General features: G+C 45.8%; 1 long non-coding RNA gene across 2 annotated transcripts; it reads right to left on the bottom strand.

The window, feature by feature from the left end:
- Positions 1-297: 297 nt before the first annotated feature.
- On the bottom strand, positions 298-9,831 carry LOC140848737 (uncharacterized). 2 transcript variants are annotated; one of them, XR_012129851.1, is made up of 3 exons: positions 9,770-9,831; positions 1,256-1,310; positions 298-1,170 (listed from the first exon to the last, which is right to left on the bottom strand). It is a non-coding gene; the product is annotated as an uncharacterized lncRNA (long non-coding RNA). The 2 variants fall into 2 exon arrangements; XR_012129852.1 differs by having other exon boundaries at positions 298-1,149; positions 9,770-9,828.
- Between the last annotated feature and the right edge of the window lie 2,617 nt (positions 9,832-12,448).

Here is a 12,448-nt window from a genome sequence, read left to right as displayed (position 1 = left end):
TGAACGTTCTCTTAGAAAATTGGCTATTGAACAATTGTGCTTCAAAATTTCTAGTGTGTGGTTGCATGCTGTGGATACACACTTTTATTTTCAAGTTAATCTGATAATCAAAAATAAGACTTAAGGTTGCACATAAAGAATTAAATATGTGTGATCAAGCAACCATCTTTACTCAGTCATCATCTACAGTAAACATGATGTGTCTGACCAGCATCCCTTCCTTGGGAAACCACTCATTCATCCTCTATCCATGCGGTTCTGTGGAGCAAAGCCCATGCCCACTACTTCAGAAGTAAACACGTGACCCAGACCTGGCCAGTTTTCTAGTCCCAACCCACACTGGTCCAAAAGCAAACACAGGACCAGCGGTTTGGCCAAGCAGTGGAACTTGGCCTCATAAGAACTGTCAGAAAGGATGTTTCTCTTTCTCTGGGGTCAGGAACTCTAAAGACCATGGGCTGATAGCTGTTGGAGGCCCTCAAAGAGCCACATAGAGGGAACCTGTCAGAACGTTTCCAAGCAGAGGCAAGAATTTCCAGGCCCTATGTGCCTGTGTTGAATTAACTCCAGTTCTCCTCCTGTGTGTCTCCTGTACTCACATTATAACCACATTCACAACACTTCTGATGCCAGATGTGTGGGCATTTTTTTCCACCAGACAGTTCTCTGCAACACCAGCTGGGTGCCCTACAATTTAACACAATATCCAACACTGGAGATAACATCAGATCCCACAGGTTAGGTTCAGTGCCACAAGACTGCCCCCACTTCAGATGCCCATAGCAAGTAGTAGGTCTACAGGTTACCCACTACTTCTGTCCAACTTGGCTACAAATCAGATGTTCCCATGACCCCTTCCTTGGGTTCAATTAATTTACTAGAGAAGCTCACAGAATTCACAATCACTTATGATTACCATTTTATTAAAGGATATAATAAAGGATACAGATGACAAGTATGTAGAGTTAAGTCTGGGATGGTACTGAGCACAAGAGCATCTGTCTTCCTAGAGCTGGGGTGTATCACCCTCCCAGTACATGTCTGTGTCACCAACCTGGAAGCTCTCTGAACCCATACTCACGACGTTTATGGGGGCTTTCTCACATGAGCAGGAGCAACTGTTAACTCCGTTTCCAGCCCCACACCTCTCTTGGGAAAATGAGAGGCAAGCTGAAAATTACAAGCTTCTAATGGCTTGGTCTTTGCAGTGACCAGCCCCCATCCAGGAGCCACCCAGGAACCCACACAGACTCACCTCATTAGAATAAAAGATGCTCCTGTCATTCAGGAAATCACAAGTGTTTTCAGATCTATATGCCAGGAACCAGGGACAAAAACCAAGATATATTTTTCTATTATCTCACAGTGCCTGATGCCAGATCTGTTTTTTGGATTTTTCAGTACAAATGTTAATAGATTTCCTACCATACTTAAGGTACTTTGAGCTAGATTTCTGCGACTTGCATCCAAAGTAGTTCTGGCAATTATATAATCTGATCGACCTACATAGTCCTGATTTATCATCACTAAACATTTTAATAAAACAGCTGTTTCATATACCACCTGATTTATAAGAATTATATGGCCTATTTCTTATTTTATTGTCTTGTTGTCAATCACTGTCTATGAATAGACAACAAAATAATGAGAAGTGAAAGGCTGGATGAAATTAGTATTCACTGAGGACATGTAGGTAAAACTGTAATATTTCCAGAATAACTTGCCTGGCTTCAGTGCATCTGCATATCAACAGGCATTCCTCAGGGGTGGAGATTAGTTCATCTCCATATCATTGGGTAATTACTTAGGCAACTGAGGGCTTATCTGAACCTGAAAGGTGAGGGAGAGGTTTTGCTTGCTTCTGCTCAAGCAGGAAAGAGATGGCCCCAGACTGAAGCAACAAATGGGTTTTAAACTTTATTTCTCCCTTTGACTGATTTTGGTATTAGAGGTATTTTGTCCTGGGATTTCCTCTTCCCAGAGTCACAGCACATATCATATGTCAGGACCCATGCTAGGCCCTTTACACTAGTACTTCATTTAATTTTTGCAGTCATTCTAAAGTTGATATTATTTTCACTGTTTTGCAGATAAAGACCCCAAAAATTTCTAAACTGAATTCTCAAGACTTTTGTCCACCATCACTTGCCCTCCTCTCCCTCCTCCACCACTTAATTCATCTCACAAAACTGAAGATGTAGTGAAGTCAGATTAACACAACAAGGAATAGAATATTTCATTGTCACCTTTAGGCTTCATGTAAATTCCTGATTTTTATAGCATTTTTTTCTTTTGTTTTAATACACATTTAAAAACATCTTTTGCATTTTAAAACTTAAAATTGGGGTGTGCTTACAACCCCATACAAAAATACAATTGATTATGCAATTATTCAGTAGATTTACTTTTCTTGGGAAGTCTTTATTAAAAATCAATGCATATTCTATATTAAAAGCATGTGAGGATTAAAGAAATGAGGCAATAAATTTCCCTCCACTTAACGCCAGATCACACTATTGATTTATTCCTCAGAGGAAATTAGTTCATCTGAGGGGTTTCTCAGCTTGCAGTCACCTGAAACTAAATACAGGAGATTTGGGTAGAACAGAGAGAGGGTAGCAAATTTGCCACTGCCAACTATACCACTTTGACTTACTGATCATTTTGAGATGGGGGCCTTTGAAAAGCAGAAAGGGCATGAAGAAGCCTTGTGAACTTCCCTTAACTGCCTAAAGACAGATTCTCCAAAAGGAGCTCAACTACCACAAATCTGCTCCCCAGGGGTTGCACCATCCAGGGAAGATTGATTCTTGTCACAGAAGAGGAGACCAAAATTTAGCCCCACACCCAGGTATGCTTTGTCACAAACTATTGTTCCTCCCACAAAATCTCTTAGGGTCCCACTCATCTTCCCTAAAAATCCTTTGCTCTCCCTTAAGAGACCTACATCCTCCTCTGCTTTCTTTATTAAGATAACATTTAAGTGTGAGTTCTAAATCACCAGGGAGTTGTCCATTTCTCCCTGGGTCCTTCCAATGTATACATGAGATACACATGTTAATAAACTTCTGTTTGTTTTTCTTTGTTCATTTGGTTTTTATCTCAAGGGTCTCAGCTAACAACTCAAAGGGGTAAAGGGAAAATAATATTTCCTCTCCTACAAGAATTGATACACCCCCTTGCCAAAAGAAGTCGTCAGTCAATCTCATTGCACAGGGGTCCCTGGAAGTGGCAGGACACTGAGAAGCCAGAGGAGGGAAAAGGAAGAGGGCTCCAGTGGGGGCAGAAGTGTTGGAAGGGCAGAGAAAACCCACATACATTGTGCTAGATCCGCATGACACAGGGACAGTGTGGGTAAAATTGCAGTATTTCCAGAATCTCTCACCTGACTTTAGCGCATCTCCATATCAACAGGCATTTCTAAGGGGTGGAGAGAAGTAGTTCATCTTCATAATTACCTGGGTGACCGAGAACTTATCTGAACCTGAGAGGTTAGGGGGAGGATTTGCTCACTTCTGCCACAGCAGGAGAGAGGGATGCAGGATGGATTTTTTTGTAAGCAGTAAATGGGTTTTAAACTTTATTTCTCTCTTTGACTGATTTCGGTTTCGGCTAGGTATTTTGCTCCAGGATTTCCCCTCTCTGAATTTACATCTGGTGGTAGTCGGCAGGACCACTGAACCCAAAATCTGTCTAAATGGGTGTGACCTTTGGGCGGGCTGACCCTAGAGATGGTGAGGAGATGTCCCCCCTTGTGGATAGTTCAGAGGCCCCAGTGGATGCAGCAGCAGAGGGTGTCACCTCACCTGGGAGTCGCCTATCTGTGGGGCTTCCAATTTGGGCAACTGGTGGAGGGTAAAGCACCTCCTAGAGGAGCAGAGCCTTCCCCAGAACTGGGGAAGGGTGGGGACACCAGAAGCTGAATTAGCCCTCCGTGAGATAGCCATGTAGCAGCTGGCATTATGGGGTCTCTTTTCCTTGAGATAGTGGAAAATGTTATCGAGGAGACAGAGGGTTATACAGAAGAGAGAGGCCTACCGTGGAGAAAGAGAGGGCTATTGAGAGGTTGTCGGGAGAGACAGGGACTTCAGCAGGACAGAGACACACTTGGCATCACTTGGAGGAGCTGGGAGGTGACCTATGGGATGCCTTTAAGGAAGAGAGGCAGTTATTGAGAAAACAGATGATGCTCCTGGAAGATTCCTTAGCAGTGGTGAGGGGGGAAGCGGCAGGAGAGGCCACATTGAGGGAGGCTGGGGCGGGGGGGAGGAGTGGCGGTGCTTTCAGCCCCAAAGATGGTGGAGGAGCTGGGGGTGTGAGGGAGGGGGAGGAGAAGAGGAGGAGGCAGGGCCATGGGCTGATCTGCTACCCAGGCCACTGCCCAAGGTACCAGCCTCTCCGGTGTTAAAGGCCTGCCTGGCTGTTATTTAAAAAAAAACGACACAATTGCAGACTCCTCAGGGTGAGGTGCTGCCCCTCCCCAGGTTGGGGAGCACTCCATGCTCCGCCCCTATACCCAGGATGAGCTGGTGGACATGAGCGTCCAGTATAAGCAGAAGCCATTGGAATCTCTGTCTACATGGCTTTTACATTTCTGGATATGGGGGCGGAAAACGTTATGTCAGGTGCTGAGATGAGTACACTGGCTTCCCTGATGACTCACCCTTCCCTCTGGCAGTGGTTGCAAAGTACCCATCACACCTCAGGGAATCAGACACTTCTGGAATGGCTGACAGCTGCCATCAGGATAGTTTGGCGTAATCAGGTGACTTACCATATTTACCCACTAGCTGGAAAATGGATGTAGAGCTCCAGCAGGTGTTACAAGAGTTGGACATGAAAAATATCATCTATAATATGGACACCCAGGGCCCTGATAAGGAGTTGTTCACTGTAGGAATGAGAAACCTGGTGCTGCATACAGCTCCCACATCTCTCTTTGGATCTCTAATGACTACTCCTACCCCCTACATAGGGTAATCCACAAGTGAGGCTATTTGTACATTAGCAGATCTGGAGGAGGTTGAAACAATAAGGGCACAGAGGGAAGTACGGGCTATGACTGAGAGAGGTGCAAAGGGCCCTGTGAAGGTCTCGAGGACCTAGATATGGGGTGATTTGATAAAAGCCGGGGTAGTGAAAGAAAAACTCGATGGGCAGCCAATAGGATCTTGTTAGAACTGTGGCACCAATTAAAGCCAGAGCAGCAGTTCCAGCCACTGAGGTCCGGGAAACCAGAGTCAAGGCCTCATGTCTGGCCTGTGTCCCTGCAAAACTTCATGGGAGACAGCACTCAGGATTCGCCTGGGCCCTCACCCCCACAGGAGGATGATTGGGCATCGCAGTTCAACTGAGGGGGATGTCAAAGTCCCCACCCTGGGGGACATGGTGGGGACCAGTGGCCACATGTAGAATTGGCAATTCATTGGTCCCCTGTGAATATACAAAGTGGCCTGGCACTGGTGGACACAGGAGCTGAGTGTTCTTTGATTCATGGCAACACTGAGCATTTCCTCAGGACACCTGCTGTGATAGATGCCTATGGTGGTAAGACAATTAGAGTGAAGAAAGCACAAATCCCATTGGGGATAGGGCATTTACCCGCTAAGGAGTATACTGTGTTCATTTCTCCCATCCCTGAATATATTTTGGGGTAGATATCCTGCAGGGCCTGTGGTTACAGACCCCTGCAGGTGAGGTCAGACTGAGGGTACATGTGGTAAAGGCAGTTCTGAGGGGACATGCTAAGCACCCACCTGTAGCTCTGTCTGTACCTCGGCAGGTGACAAATATTAAGCAGTATAAATTGCCTGGGGGCACAAGGAAATTAAAGAAACTCTACAGGAGTTGGAGAGGATGGGCATCACAAAGCCCACTCATAGTCCTTTTAATTCCCCAGTGTGGCCAGTGAGAAAGCCAGATGGCTCCTGGTGTATGACTGTAGACTACAGGGAATTGAATAAAGTCACATTCCCTTTGCATGCTGCTGTCCCTCTATAGCAGACATTCTGGACACCCTCAGCCATGAGATGGGCATATGCCATTATGTTGCAGATCTTGCTAATTGTTTCTTCTCTATTGACATAGCACAGGAAAGCCAGGAACAGTTTGCCTTCACATAGGAAGGCCGGCAGTGGATATTCACTGTCCTTCCACAGGGATACCTCCACAGTCCCACCATCTCTCACAGAATTGTAGGCCAGGACTTAGCCACATGGAGGAAACCACAAATGGTGTGGCTGTATCACTATATTGATGATATCATGCTCACATCTGATTCTCTTGCAGATTTAAAAGGGGCAGTTTCTACACTGCTGCAAAATCTACAGGAGAAAGGATGGGCTGTGAACAGCACCAAGGTTTAGGGACCTGGTTTGTCCCGTTGGGTAAAACTAAAGTTATTCCTGAAGCAGTCATAGACAAGGTCCAGGCTTTTCCCGCCCCTACCACTGTGGCAGTCTTACAAGAGTTTTTGGGTCTTTCGGGCTACTGGAGAGTGTTTATCCTGTACTTGGCACAAATTCTGAAGTCCTTATACAGGTTGGTATGAAGGGACATAAGGTGGGACCGGGATGAGACATGTGCAGCTGCTTTTACTGCTGCTAAGCAAGCAGTAAAGGCCATGCAGGCTTTGAGTGTAATGGACTCATCAAGGCCCTGTGAGCTAGATGTTCATGTAACTGAAGATGGTTATGGATGGGGTCTGTGGCAGCAGCTTGAAAGGACATGCCAACCTGTTGGATTCTGGTCACAACTATGGAAAGGAGCAGAGGTCCAGTACACCTTGATAAAGAAGCAACTGGCTGCTCTGTACAGAGCCCATCACCAGAACAGTTCCGACAAAGGTAATAACCACATATCCCATCACAGGGTAGGTGCAAGACTGGTGCAGAGTGGTGTGGCACAGATGTCTACACTGGCCAAATGGGGTGCATATTTACAGCACTGTAGCACCCTCTCTACTAGCCCCTGAAGTAGAGAACTCTGATGCTTTTTGAGGCCAGTGACCTATACCAAGGGAAAGCAGGAAGAACTTGCTTTTGAGCCATTGGTAACTGAGAGTCCTTATCAGCAGGGAAAAGCCCCTATACCTGAAGATGCTTGGTATACAGATGGCTCCAGTCATCAGCAGCCCCTGAAGTGGAGGGCTGTGGCTTTCCATCCTAAGCCTGAGACAATATGGATGGAGAATGGAGAGGAAGACCAGCCAATGGACTAAGTTGCGGTCACTATGGCCCGTGATCACCCAAGAGCCTTTCCCCATAGTTGTCTGCACTGACAGCTGGGCTGTCTATAGGGGCTTGACCCTGTGGTTACCGACACAGTATCATGCCAACTGGATGGTTGGTCACCGGCCCCTTTGTGGGCAAGAGTTGTGGCAAGACCTGTGGGCCTCTGGTGAGACTAAGGTAGCTACCATATATCATGTGACTGGCAATTTGCCTTTGGCATCCCCAGGGAATGATGAAGCTGACGCATTGGCCCAGGTGCACTGGCTAGAAGGAAAGCCTGCCTCTGATGTGGCCCAATGGCTGCACTAGTATTTGTTGCACGCGGGGCAAAAGACAATGTGGGCTGTAACCCATTGGTAGGGCTTGCCATTGAACTTTAAAGAAGTCAGCGGAGCCCGGAAGGAGTGCCTTGTGTGCTTTAAGAGGGACTTACACCAAGGCCTGCAGTAACATGGGATAATAGTCCAGGGGCCAATACCCCTTGTCAGGTGGCAGATAGACTATAGTGGGCCTCTGCCCATATCAGAAGGATAGCGGTATGCCATGACCTGTGTGGACATGGCACATCATGTAGATCAGCAAACCACCAAGAGGGGCCTAGAGCGTCTCTTTGCAGCCTATGGCTGGCTGCAGGTAACTAAGAGCGATCAAGGCACCCACTTTAATGTGCATGTGTTACAAGAATGGGTGCAGCAATTAGGAATTGTGTGTTCCTGGAGTAATAGCAGTGTCCCCCAAAGATCATGGCAGTGTACCCAAAACATCCGGGAGGTAAGAGCATCTTATGGGGAAGTTTTGTTTTATCTTTATGGCCAGTGCATGTACCTCCCATAGCCCCATATATTGACCCATCTGTAACTCCCACAGGGAGGGGGATGAAAGTCTGGTGCACTAGACCAGGACGAGATCCCATTCCTGCCACTGTCCTATCACAGGACCACTTTCCAGTATGTATCCTACCTGATGGACAAGATTTGCCTATGCTGGTGTCATTAAAACATGTATCTTATCTCCCTTAAGGTCATTTTCTTCTACAGTCCTTGTGGCCTGGATGTGCCCCGTGCTGCAGCTGCCTCGTGATGATTGCTCTGAGTCCTCTACCTCCTGCTGGAATGGACGAGCTTTGGACTTAATCTGCATAGGACTTTGAACCTAGCTGAATCCTCTGTCTTGAGGATTATCATGATTTTACTGCTGTTGCTATTGTATGTTATTAGTCTGGTCACAAGGCTCCAGTTTTCTTGCCCAGGGACCATTCGAAGAGGGGGAACAAGTAGATTATAAGGCAATATTTCTGGAGGAGTGGCCTGTGGGTAAAATTGCAGTATGTCCAGAATCTCTAGCCTGACTTTAGTGCATCTCCATATCAACAGGCATTTCTAAGGGGTGGAGAGAAGTAGTTCATCTCCATATCAGTGGGTAATTACCTGGGTGACTGAGGGCTTATCTGAACCTGAGAGGCTAGGGGGGAGGACTTGTTTGCTTCTGCCAGGAGCAGGAGAGAGGGACACTGGATGACTTTTTTGTAAGCAATTAACGGGTTTTAAAGTTTATTTCTCCCCGTGTTCTGCTTCTCTCTAGTTTTATTCCATATGTGTTTATGAGTCCATGATGTAATGCCCTGGCCTATTATCACTACTGACTCTTGAATTAACATACAATATTACTTTAAATTTGTGTCTTTTCATTTATCTCATTTGACTCTCACTACTGCTCTGTTGTGAGATAAGAGGGCAAATCTGGTAATCCCCTTTTTCAGCTGACTTGCCCAGAGTAGACCCTCAATAGCTATTTATTGAGTAGATAAAAACGAAGAGTCTGTGATTCAGTGTGTGTGTGTCTGTGTGTGTGTGATCTGCCCTGGTCACACTGGCCATCAAAAGCAGAATCCATATTTTCTGGCATGGAGCCAGAATATTTTGCCTGCAAACGACAGTCTTTCTTGAGCCTCTACCTGCCAGTCCTCCTGGCAAAGGATCAATGGGAGCCCCAGATGCGACCGGGTCAACCCCAAAGTGAACATTTCAGACACCAAATGGAGGAGCAAGTCTGCTCTTTGCCAGCTTTGGGTCCTGGAGGCCAAGCCCTATCTTGGGCAGGGCCCGTGAGTAGGTGATGACTCTCAGCCAGATTGCCAAGCAGATAAGAGGGCAGGAGAAGGCTGGCTCTCTTCATCTTCTGGGAGATAGTACTTTTAATTTTCATCAGCACAAGGCTATGTTCCAATCCAGAAGGGGTTTGCCTAATTCATCATGCTCCCTGGCCACACAATGGGACCCCTGACAAGCAGAACATTGGGGAGTGAGAGATATGGAGCTCATGAATGCTCATGAATTGCAAATGCTTCTTCATTAAAGGATGCTCTCTTGCATGGGACCATCTGCTTGATATAACTGGGCCCAGGTCCTCAGGCTAGAAACATCTGCTGCTTTAATAACTTTACCTCTTAATTAAAGCACAACCAAAAGAAGACCAAACATAACTATGACCCTGGACCTATCAGACTTTAGCCATACAGAGCAGAGAATACATCTTACCTTGGTTCAGCAGGAATGAGAACACATAGGTGTGCAGGGTACCCAATACACGGGTTCCCTACTGAGACAAAAGAAGTTTAGGCCAGTGAATTTTTTCCCCATTGACTGTTTATCATTTCAAAAACACTGTCTTCAAATAAATTTAATTGATCTTCCTCTGGTAGGGCCTCCTGACCAGATCCCCATAAGCTGCCCTGCCCTGTGGCATTGTAGCATCTCAGTCAAGTAGTCAATGATCTATAAATAAACACTTGAATACACTGGGGGGTGGGGGGTGCTATTTAAAGGAACCTTGTGCTAATGCTTTTGTAGCACAAAGAATTCTTTTATAATCAAATAGTCACCCTCTACTTGATCTATTTTGTAAGTTCAGATTTTCATATCAAATTCACGTGTCATCACAGAAACAATGCATAGAAACACTCCAGTGCAACATAATAAAGCATGAAGTAAATGGTAGGTGTCACTACTGTTTCTCACATTGAGATGCATCTTTATCACTTTGAACTTAGATCTCGTAGTCATGCCACAGATATTCTGGGTATACATCTGTCTACCCCACCCCATTGGTCTGTGGTCTCTCTAAGGGCCCTGACAGTTACATTTCTTTTATTTTGTTTCTCGCACAGCTATCTCCTACTGAGTACTTTACCCAGAGCAAAATAGTGGATGCTGCCAATCTGTGAGAAACAGAATTATCATTTGTTCATCATTCATTCATTCAACAAACACTTACTCAGCATCGTTTCATGTGCTGGGAATGCAGCCACGAGCAAGGTAAAGGACTATCTTTCTAGAACTTCGTTCAAGAGGAGCAGAGAGAACTAAATATATAAATAAATGTCAGAGGATAGAGATGGAGAAGCTCTTTTGAATAGGTCTGGTCACAAAACCCCTCTGTTGGGAGACGGCACTTAGCATAAAGCTGAGAATGCCGGAGCATGCTGTGGGAAGATTGCGTGGAAGCAAGTGGGGTAGCTCTGAGGTAGAAATGTGTTTGGTACCTTTGGGAAACAATAGCAAGATGAGCAGAGTGGATGGGACAGAATGAGTAAAAGGACTAATGGTAGGATGTGACCAAGAGGTGTGCAGGGGCCTCGTCACGCAGGGCCTGGTATGCAAGGTAAGAGGCACCTGTGGAAGGGCGGGGATGGATACTCTGTTTGATGGGCTGTGAAAGGTGGGATGTACTGTACTCTGTCCAGCTCCATCTTCTCTGGAGGAAAAGAATGAAGTAGAATGAGTAGGAAACTCACACCTCATTAAGAGCCCCCAAAAGCCACTACAGCTTCTGAAGCCCCTAGCAAGTAAGTAGGGACCCTAAGGGTTCAGCCTCCTCATTTGACAGTTGTAACCTGAACACATTCCGGTATTCTATATGATCCAGGCTCAAGGACATGTCCAGCGACCAAAAGTAATTGAGAAGTCACTCAAGTATTTATTTGAAGAATCGTAAGGGAGAGATTCAATGCACAATTGAAGCAAGGCTGCTAAACTCCTCTTTTCTCCTCCTGTTTTCTCACACTCCGCCCCTGCTTTATTACAGTTCTTCATTCCTGGTTCATCCGGCTTTCTCCCCCAAACCCTCTCAGACACCCTGAATTTGAAGGCTCAGCTCCTTCACCCAAACATCCCATACTGCCAGCCACCTGGAAGGAGTCCCTCCTGCCCTGCCGGCCAGCTGTGTAACGTCCTGATCCCATGGCCAGAGAGATCTGGGGCCCCACATCCCCAAGCTTCCTGCCCAGCACTTCCGGGGGAGCACAGCTCTGCTGTTCTCATGAGAACACCTTGCAGAGAATTTCTGGAAGAGAAAATTATTCATCCTGTTACACAAATGAGAAAAGATCAGGCTCAGAATGAGGAATGGTGTGTCTAAGGAGTAAAACTGAGATCTCCCCATGCTTTCTATACAGAACTTTTTCCTGAAAAACGACAAAGATCCCAGATCCCATGCTAGGCACTTACATGTGCACCGTCTTACTCAGGCTCCACAGAGCAGGAGGGATGATTTCATATTCCCAGTGACACCCAGTTTCATGCTCAGAGCCTGGATTGGAAACCACGCCTGTGGAGGTCTAATCAAGTCCTCTTTCATCTGGGCTTCTGATTTCAAACCCAGTGCTCTCACAGCTAAAATAAAGGGATGGATTACCATCTTCAGCCTACAAACAGAAACTGTCAGAAACCAGTCTCCATTTTCAACCGCAAAGGGCAGAATTTGAGAAAATGGAGTTAATTTTCTATTATCTGTTTTGTGAATCATCCATGTCACACTTTTTATCTGCCTGTGTGGGTCTATCGGTTCCTTTGAATGGGCAGTTCAGGCATGGTACAGTATTCAAAGGGCATGAGAGTAAACATTTGTTCTCACTCCACAGTTATGTAGGTCCCCACTGATGTATTTTCCAGAAATAGTCTGTGCATTTAAAAATGATTGATGGATGTACCAATGATAGACTACTAAACTAATGTCCATTTGTTGTTTCAGAAAACATGTTTCCTATATTCAGTTTCATATAGTAGCATACCTAACCTCTTTCTTCATGTTAGCACACAGAGATTTCTCAGTGCTGTTGGAGTTAAATAGTGCACCCTTGTGAGGATGGACCAGAACTTATTTAACTGGTCCTCTGTTGATGAACATGATTATTACTTCTGCTACTTTACTGCTACAAA

This window comes from Manis javanica, chromosome 4 (assembly GCF_040802235.1).
Source record: "Manis javanica isolate MJ-LG chromosome 4, MJ_LKY, whole genome shotgun sequence".
Taxonomy (NCBI): domain Eukaryota; kingdom Metazoa; phylum Chordata; class Mammalia; order Pholidota; family Manidae; genus Manis; species Manis javanica.
This window is presented reverse-complemented; position numbering and strand designations above follow the sequence as displayed.